Genomic DNA, 11,347 nt, shown 5'->3' with positions numbered 1-11,347 from the left:
ATAATAATAATAATAATAATAATAATAATAATAATAATAATAATAATAATAATAATAATAATAATAATAATAATAATAATAATAATAATAATAATAATAATAATAATAATAATAATAATAATAATAATAATAATAATAATAATAATAAAATAATAATAATAATAATAATAATAATAATAATAATAATAATAATAATAATAATAATAATAATAATAATAATAATAATAATAATAATAATAATAATAATAATAATAATAATAATAATAATAATAATAATAATAATAATAATAATAATAATAATAATAATAATAATAATAATAATAATAATAATAATAATAATAATAATAATAATAATAATAATAATAATAATAATAATAATAATAATAATAATAATAATAATAATAATAATAATAATAATAATAATAATAATAATAATAATAATAATAATAATAATAATAATAATAATAATAATAATAATAATAATAATAATAATAATAATAATAATAATAATAATAATAATAATAATAATAATAATAATAATAATAATAATAATAATAATAATAATAATAATAATAATAATAATAATAATAATAATAATAATAATAATAATAATAATAATAATAATAATAATAATAATAATAATAATAATAATAATAATAATAATAATAATAATATAATAATAATAATAATAATAATAATAATAATAATAATAATAATAATAATAATAATAATAATAATAATAATAATAATAATAATAATAATAATAATAATAATAATAATAATAATAATAATAATAATAATAATAATAATAATAATAATAATAATAATAATAATAATAATAATAATAATAATAATAATAATAATAATAATAATAATAATAATAATAATAATAATAATAATAATAATAATAATAATAATAATAATAATAATAATAATAATAATAATAATAATAATAATAATAATAATAATAATAATAATAATAATAATAATAATAATAATAATAATAATAATAATAATAATAATAAAATAATAATAATAATAATAATAATAATAATAATAATAATAATAATAATAATAATAATAATAATAATAATAATAATAATAATAATAATAATAATAATAATAATAATAATAATAATAATAATAATAATAATAATAATAATAATAATAATAATAATAATAATAATAATAATAATAATAATAATAATAATAATAATAATAATAATAATAATAATAATAATAATAATAATAATAATAATAATAATAATAATAATAATAATAATAATAATAATAATAATAATAATAATAATAATAATAATAATAATAATAATAATAATAATAATAATAATAATAATAATAATAATAATAATAATAATAATAATAATAATAATAATAATAATAATAATAATAATAATAATAATAATAATAATAATAATAATAATAATAATAATAATAATAATAATAATAATAATAATAATAATAATAATAATAATAATAATAATAATAGTAATAATAATAATAATAATAATAATAATAATAATAATAATAATAATAATAATAATAATAATAATAATAATAATAATAATAATAATAATAATAATATAATAATAATAATAATAATAATAATAATAATAATAATAATAATAATAATAATAATAATAATAATAATAATAATAATAATAATAATAATAATAATAATAATAATAATAATAATAATAATAGATAATAATAATAATAATAATATAATAATAATAATAATAATAATAATAATAATAATAATAATAATAATAATAATAATAATAATAATAATAATAATAATAATAATAATAATAATAATAATAATAATAATAATAATAATAATAATAATAATAATAATAATAATAATAATAATAATAATAATAATAATAATAATAATAATAATAATAATAATAATAATAATAATAATAATAATAATAATAATAATAATAATAATAATAATAATAATAATAATAATAATAATAATAATAATAATAATAATAATAATAATAATAATAATAATAATAATAATAATAATAATAATAATAATAATAATAATAATAATAATAATAATAATAATAATAATATAATAATAATAATAATAATAATAATAATAATAATAATAATAATAATAATAATAATAATAATAATAATAATAATAATAATAATAATAATAATAATAATAATAATAATAATAATAATAATAATAATAATAATAATAATAATAATAATAATAATAATAATAATAATATAATAATAATAATATAATAATAATAATAATAATAATAATAATAATAATAATAATAATAATAATAATAATAATAATAATAATAATAATAATAATAATAATAATAATAATAATAATAATAATAATAATAATAATAATAATAATAATAATAATAATAATAATAATAATAATAATAATAATAATAATAATAATAATAATAATAATAATAATAATAATAATAATAATAATAATAATAATAATAATAATATAATAATAATAATAATAATAATAATAATAATAATAATAATAATAATAATAATAATAATAATAATAATAATAATAATAATAATAATAATAATAATAATAATAATAATAATAATAATAATAATAATAATAATAATAATAATAATAATAATAATAATAATAATAATAATAATAATAATAATAATAATAATAATAATAATAATAATAATAATAATAATAATAATAATAATAATAATAATAATAATAATAATAATAATAATAATAATAATAATAATAATAATAATAATAATAATAATAATAATAATAATAATAATAATAATAATAATAATAATAATAATAATAATAATAATAATAATAATAATAATAATAATAATAATAATAATAATAATATAATAATAATAATAATAATAATAATAATAATAATAATAATAATAATAATAATAATAATAATAATAATAATAATAATAATAATAATAATAATAATAATAATAATAATAATAATAATAATAATAATAATAATAATAATAATAATAATAATAATAATAATAATAATAATAATAATAATAATAATAATAATAATAATAATAATAATAATAATAATAATAATAATAATAATAATAATAATAATAATAATAATAATAATAATAATAATAATAATAATAATAATAATAATAATAATAATAATAATAATAATAATAATAATAATAATAATAATAATAATAATAATAATAATAATAATAATAATAATAATAATAATAATAATAATAATAATAATAATAATAATAATAATAATAATAATAATAATAATAATAATAATAATAATAATAATAATAATAATAATAATAATAATAATAATAATAATAATAATAATAATAATAATAATAATAATAATAATAATAATAATAATAATAATAATAATAATAATAATAATAATAATAATAATAATAATAATAATAATAATAATAATAATAATAATAATAATAATAATAATAATAATAATAATAATAATAATAATAATAATAATAATAATAATAATAATAATAATAATAATAATAATAATAATAATAATAATAATAATAATAATAATAATAATAATAATAATAATAATAATAATAATAATAATAATAATAATAATAATAATAATAATAATAATAATAATAATAATAATAATAATAATAATAATAATAATAATAATAATAATAATAATAATAATAATAATAATAATAATAATAATAATAATAATAATAATAATAATAATAATAATAATAATAATAATAATAATAATAATAATAATAATAATAATAATAATAATAATAATAATAATAATAATAATAATAATAATAATAATAATAATAATAATAATAATAATAATAATAATAATAATAATAATAATAATAATAATAATAATAATAATAATAATAATAATAATAATAATAATAATAATAATAATAATAATAATAATAATAATAATAATAATAATAATAATAATAATAATAATAATAATAATAATAATAATAATAATAATAATAATAATAATAATAATAATAATAATAATAATAATAATAATAATAATAATAATAATAATAATAATAATAATAATAATAATAATAATAATAATAATAATAATAATAATAATAATAATAATAATAATAATAATAATAATAATAATAATAATAATAATAATAATAATAATAATAATAATAATAATAATAATAATAATAATAATAATAATAATAATAATAATAATAATAATAATAATAATAATAATAATAATAATAATAATAATAATAATAATAATAATAATAATAATAATAATAATAATAATAATAATAATAATAATAATAATAATAATAATAATAATAATAATAATAATAATAATAATAATAATAATAATAATAATAATAATAATAATAATAATAATAATAATAATAATAATAATAATAATAATAATAATAATAATAATAATAATAATAATAATAATAATAATAATAATAATAATAATAATAATAATAATAATAATAATAATAATAATAATAATAATAATAATAATAATAATAATAATAATAATAATAATAATAATAATAATAATAATAATAATAATAATAATAATAATAATAATAATAATAATAATAATAATAATAATAATAATAATAATAATAATAATAATAATAATAATAATAATAATAATAATAATAATAATAATAATAATAATAATAATAATAATAATAATAATAATAATAATAATAATAATAATAATAATAATAATAATAATAATAATAATAATAATAATAATAATAATAATAATAATAATAATAATAATAATAATAATAATAATAATAATAATAATAATAATAATAATAATAATAATAATAATAATAATAATAATAATAATAATAATAATAATAATAATAATAATAATAATAATAATAATAATAATAATAATAATAATAATAATAATAATAATAATAATAATAATAATAATAATAATAATAATAATAATAATAATAATAATAATAATAATAATAATAATAATAATAATAATAATAATAATAATAATAATAATAATAATAATAATAATAATAATAATAATAATAATAATAATAATAATAATAATAATAATAATAATAATAATAATAATAATAATAATAATAATAATAATAATAATAATAATAATAATAATAATAATAATAATAATAATAATAATAATAATAATAATAATAATAATAATAATAATAATAATAATAATAATAATAATAATAATAATAATAATAATAATAATAATAATAATAATAATAATAATAATAATAATAATAATAATAATAATAATAATAATAATAATAATAATAATAATAATAATAATAATAATAATAATAATAATAATAATAATAATAATAATAATAATAATAATAATAATAATAATAATAATAATAATAATAATAATAATAATAATAATAATAATAATAATAATAATAATAATAATAATAATAATAATAATAATAATAATAATAATAATAATAATAATAATAATAATAATAATAATAATAATAATAATAATAATAATAATAATAATAATAATAATAATAATAATAATAATAATAATAATAATAATAATAATAATAATAATAATAATAATAATAATAATAATAATAATAATAATAATAATAATAATAATAATAATAATAATAATAATAATAATAATAATAATAATAATAATAATAATAATAATAATAATAATAATAATAATAATAATAATAATAATAATAATAATAATAATAATAATAATAATAATAATAATAATAATAATAATAATAATAATAATAATAATAATAATAATAATAATAATAATAATAATAATAATAATAATAATAATAATAATAATAATAATAATAATAATAATAATAATAATAATAATAATAATAATAATAATAATAATAATAATAATAATAATAATAATAATAATAATAATAATAATAATAATAATAATAATAATAATAATAATAATAATAATAATAATAATAATAATAATAATAATAATAATAATAATAATAATAATAATAATAATAATAATAATAATAATAATAATAATAATAATAATAATAATAATAATAATAATAATAATAATAATAATAATAATAATAATAATAATAATAATAATAATAATAATAATAATAATAATAATAATAATAATAATAATAATAATAATAATAATAATAATAATAATAATAATAATAATAATAATAATAATAATAATAATAATAATAATAATAATAATAATAATAATAATAATAATAATAATAATAATAATAATAATAATAATAATAATAATAATAATAATAATAATAATAATAATAATAATAATAATAATAATAATTTGCTTTTGAATGTTGTTGTTTTTTGTCGTTTATTTTTAAAGTAATGAAGAATTTGACAACTAGTAAAATTTTAAGAGAAAATTTTTTCTCTTTTTTTTTAATTTTTACAAAAAATCTTAAAATCAAAAGGGCATAACAACCAAAAAAATAAAATTTTACATTTTGATTGGAAATAATACATTGCAACATACAACATATTTTAGAACACTGTTGTCAACAATAACAATTTTATTTATTTTAATTTTATTAAAGAAAAATTCAAAGGGCATATCATGATTGTGTAGGTTGGGAGATAATAAATGTAATAACAAATCATTTTTATAACAAAAATAGTTTTCATACTACATATTTATTATAAACTTATTATTTATTATATACTTCGTCAATTCACAATTCACAATTCCAACACCCAATTTTAATTGTCAATCGTACACGGATTTAATAGATTGGAAAGAGGTAGCCTTCTCAGAGTCCCCTTGCATTCAATTTTACTCAACAGAACAATTAATGAAATACAACGACTCAAGCAACATTATAGATATTCCAGGTAAAACATTATAAATTCTCATAAAAATCGCGATAATAAAATTAAACTTTTTACTAGAAAATTATTTTATCTTTGGTTAAGCTATTATGTATAAAATCGTGATATTTTAATAATATATTACTAATTCCAGATTTTCTATGTCATTCACAAAATACAGAACGATTTGTACATTTTGTCAGTCAATCCATGCTATCAGTAATCGAAAAAAATCGACCTTCTTATATCGCTAATAGAATATTTTCTATGAATTTATATTTTTAAGTTTTAACTGTTAATTAATATTTCTCATTTAGCAAACAATGTAAAAATATATGTAATAAGCAGTTTTTCACATGTTACTTAAAATTAACAACAACATTCCAAAGGAATAACATTAAAATAATCATTATAGCGCGATGTATAGTAAATGTTTTAGCTTAAATTTAAATATTCGTAGTGTAACAAAAAAAAAAGTATACGAAATTATACATCGATGGAAAGCTTATAAAATTTGAGTTATTTTGATGCCCATTACATATACTATGAATTGAGTATACAGAGATTGTCAGATAGGGATGAAATTGGGTTTAAACAAATTTGAATAAACATTGAACTGGACTGAATTTTAAAAAACGAGAAAAACCATTTCGGTGAAATTACATGATGTTTATGATCATGAAATTTCATTAATTTAATAAATTAAAAAAAACTAAAATTTTGTCGAAAATTTTTAAAATTTTTTAATTAAAATTTTTTTTTTAATTTCTTTTAACCAATTGAATGCGTCTCTCAAAGACCTTTCATATGATACCAAATTTACATATACTTCATTTGGAAGAAATATGGAAAAAATGTAAAAAACCTCAAAAAAGGACCTTTTTATCCTTCGATCCAGCTCGCCAAATATTGACCCCAGGACGAAAAAAAATTCAAAACGTAGTCTTAGAATGAATCAAATTTTCATTTTAGGTGGGAACATCCGCAACTTTAATTTTGGGGCCACCCTAATGTACATGACTTAGTAAGTATTTGAGATATATGCCAACAAATCGAGGTAGACACTCGTATATTTTGGGCGTTGAGGGGGAACTGAAATAAAGTGAAAATAAATCTATAACTGTAAGAGGTGTTGATAAGTTCATGTTTTGAATTTAAGCTTAAAACACCGAGGGAGCGCCGAGCCACAATGCCCCAAAGGTGGGCACCTAGGGTATATAAAAATTAAGAAAGATTTTTATATCGTCTAGTAGATTATATATTTATATGAGGAGCCGCAGAACAAATGGTACTTTTTCGAGTTTTTTTACAAATTGAGTTTTTGTAATTTTTTTAATAATATTTGGTCTTCTACAAAAAAACAATTTTCAAAATTTTTAAATTTTCAAAAAAGTACCTTTTGTTCTGCGGCTCCTCATATATATAATCTACTAGAGGAGATCTACTAAAACGTTGGTATTTGATATCTTATAGTTTACGAGATATTAACATTTGAAAATTAAAATTTCAGGTTTTTTACCTACCTTAGCCTGTTTTTTTGTTAAGAACGGATCCAAATCTTTCCTTGAAATGTTTTTTGAATTAACAACAAATTTATTAATATTCTTTAGAAAGAATTGTTTTAAAACTTTGTGCATTTAAATTTAAAAAAATTAAAATATAGCATTTCCGCGATTTTTTTCGAAAAAGTATACTTTATACAAAAAACTAATTATCTGAACGCATTGTGTAGAAATAGTCAAACTGAATGCTATTAGGCGCATTTACTACGCCCATTTAAAGTCGCATTCAAATATCCAAGATCTGAACGCTTATTTGGTGTTTACTACGCGACGTTCAGCTCGTAATAGACTAAGCAAACGTTTTTCTGAACGCAGCATATTAAAAACCAAACTTTCCTATTAGAGACCTGAACGTTTTGTTCAGATTTTTAAAATCAATTAAATAATTCTCCGCTCAACACTCATTTAGCATTACTGAATGCAAAATTCAGTAAAGTTCTTCATGCCGTTCAGCATACTGGAATAGTAAACAAAACTAAACGAATCGTTCAATAAATCTGAACGGGATGTGTTAAAAATATTTTTGGCAAATTGTTTTAAAACGGCTACAGAAATAATGGGATTCTAATAGAAAAACAGCAAATATTAACATTGACCAAATCTCATTTGTGTGTTGATTTTTGAAGTGATGGTTGTTCATATTTTATATACTGACATCCATACATTAACATTAAGCTTTGTTAGAGCAACCCAATTTATATTGCCGGAGTTACAAGGTAAGTTGTATTATATACATATGTATACCTATGTATTTATATGAATAATATTTAATAATTATTGGACATATTATTTAACAAATACAATTGTTTATTATAGAAGCGGAAATCGAGTATAGGCATCTACATTTATTAAACAAATTGGACCCCGAGCAGATATTCGTGCGAAGCCTTTTAAGAAGTGGAACAAGACAGTGTGTATTTTAAAAAGGTGAGTTTATGGTAATTAATTTTGTTCATTATTTATTTTTAAGTTTATGTTTTTGAATTTAGTACAAATATAATCCTGGAAAACGCCTTCTACAAACTCCATCTAATTTTAAGGTAATTGTCGATGACATATGCAGGAATTTCCTCAAGAAGAGCAGGTTTCGGTGAGTTTATAGAAATAGTTGTTTATGTAAACATTTATGTATGAATAATGCTTGTAAAATATATTGAATAAATTTTGTTAATATTAAAAAAAATCTTTAATTTAATTCTCTGAACGCAGCTGGTAAAATAATAAGCTTACGTTCAGTAATGAAGAAATTGAATGCATCTGATATAAAACTAAACTCTCGTTCAGTATTGCCAAAATTAAACGAATTAGTTAAAACCTGAACGCCCGTTTACTTTTACGTTCAACGTAAAGCTAAACGTTTTATTCGGTTTCCTACTACAGTCATAATGGGTGCAAAAAACCTAAGAAATATTCACAAAAACTAAACATTTGTTCAGTATTTTACTATTTAATTTTTTCTGTGTACTTATGTTAATGTTTATTTATACAGAAAATAAAAGGAAAATGAGTAATGTGTTTATATTTTTCTAAAATGTAACATTTAGGGAAGTACTACAGAAGAAAAATAATCTCAAAATTTGTAGCAGAGCCTTCCGAAGGAGACATATTTTTTATGTAAATTTCAACTTTATGCCAAATTTTCTCTAATCGCATAGCTGCTTTCAAATAATTGAAACCTCTTTCGTATGACCCACTTTTTTTCAGAAAAAAGTCAATTGTTCTAACAATCGATTTCTATAACATTACCACAAATGGGGACAATTTTACTAGTGTGGCCAAATATCCCGATTTTGGAGGGATAGTCCCGCTTTTAGGCATTAAAGGAAGAGTCCCGCGCAGGTATTATTCACGTTTTTTTTTTTGATTTTCCACATATAATACTTTAAATAACTTAATTTAATAACATTAAATAATTATTAATGAAAAATGCATTTGTGTTCAATATACATATATGTATGTACAGTACAAGCTCGGTATTCCCGACTACCCATTATCACAACGTCCCGGTTATCGCGACGGCTTAATTTTTAACATTGCCACTGGTTTTTTTACGTTTTTTTTGGCATAAACTCTAATCTAAAAGCAATTGAATTGAAATTTGGTTTGTATACATTTTTTATACTCCCAAGATGACCTACAAAGTTTCGTATGATTCTGGCTGAAATTTTGACGTTTCCACTAAAAATATAATTTTTAAATTTTAATTTTTTGAAAAAGGATTATTTTCTTATTAATCTGCACACTTTGGTTAATAACTTCTCACTTACAACTTTTTGCAACGTTTTGCCTGATCCACGAAACACAACTACACTTGTTAAGCTCATTCTAAAAATAAATATAAACAAAACACGGTACAATTGGACAAAAACACATAACAACGTCACAGACATTGGTAAACTATAGTTTTACATACCAGGACAAACGTTTTCCATGTTAATCCTTTTCACTTTTGTGTAAACTTTCGCCAGAACAAACAATCAAAGTTGCAAAATTTTCCCAACCAATTTTACACAAAACGTGTGGTACATAATAAGCTTTCTTTAACAGCGTGCAAACAGAACAGTATTGGTCCACATGTTAAAGTTAAATATTTTTTTTTTCTAACTAGGGTGTTTAAAAATTAAAAATCAACAAAAATCAAAAAAACAAACAAAAATTTACTTTATGCCAAAAAAACGGAAAAAAACCAGTGTGCATTGCAGGTTCTATAATCGCGACAGTTTACGAAAAACGGGTTCTATTTTCGCGACGTTTACCTTTTTTTTTTAAAAAAATTTGATTACAATGTCTATAACCAAAAAGGGAAATCCCCGTCATTTGGTAAATTAACCTTTTTGGATAATTTTGATATTCAATTTTATCAGCATATTCGTGGCTCTTAATA

General features: G+C 12.3%; 1 pseudogene; it reads left to right on the top strand.

Annotated features, from left to right (window-relative positions):
* Positions 1-331: 331 nt before the first annotated feature.
* LOC135958023 (uncharacterized protein DDB_G0287625-like) lies at positions 332-822 on the top strand (annotated as a pseudogene).
* The last annotated feature ends 10,525 nt before the right edge of the window (positions 823-11,347 follow it).

Source organism: Calliphora vicina, chromosome 4, assembly GCF_958450345.1.
Source record: "Calliphora vicina chromosome 4, idCalVici1.1, whole genome shotgun sequence".
NCBI classification, from domain to species: domain Eukaryota; kingdom Metazoa; phylum Arthropoda; class Insecta; order Diptera; family Calliphoridae; genus Calliphora; species Calliphora vicina.
This window is presented reverse-complemented; position numbering and strand designations above follow the sequence as displayed.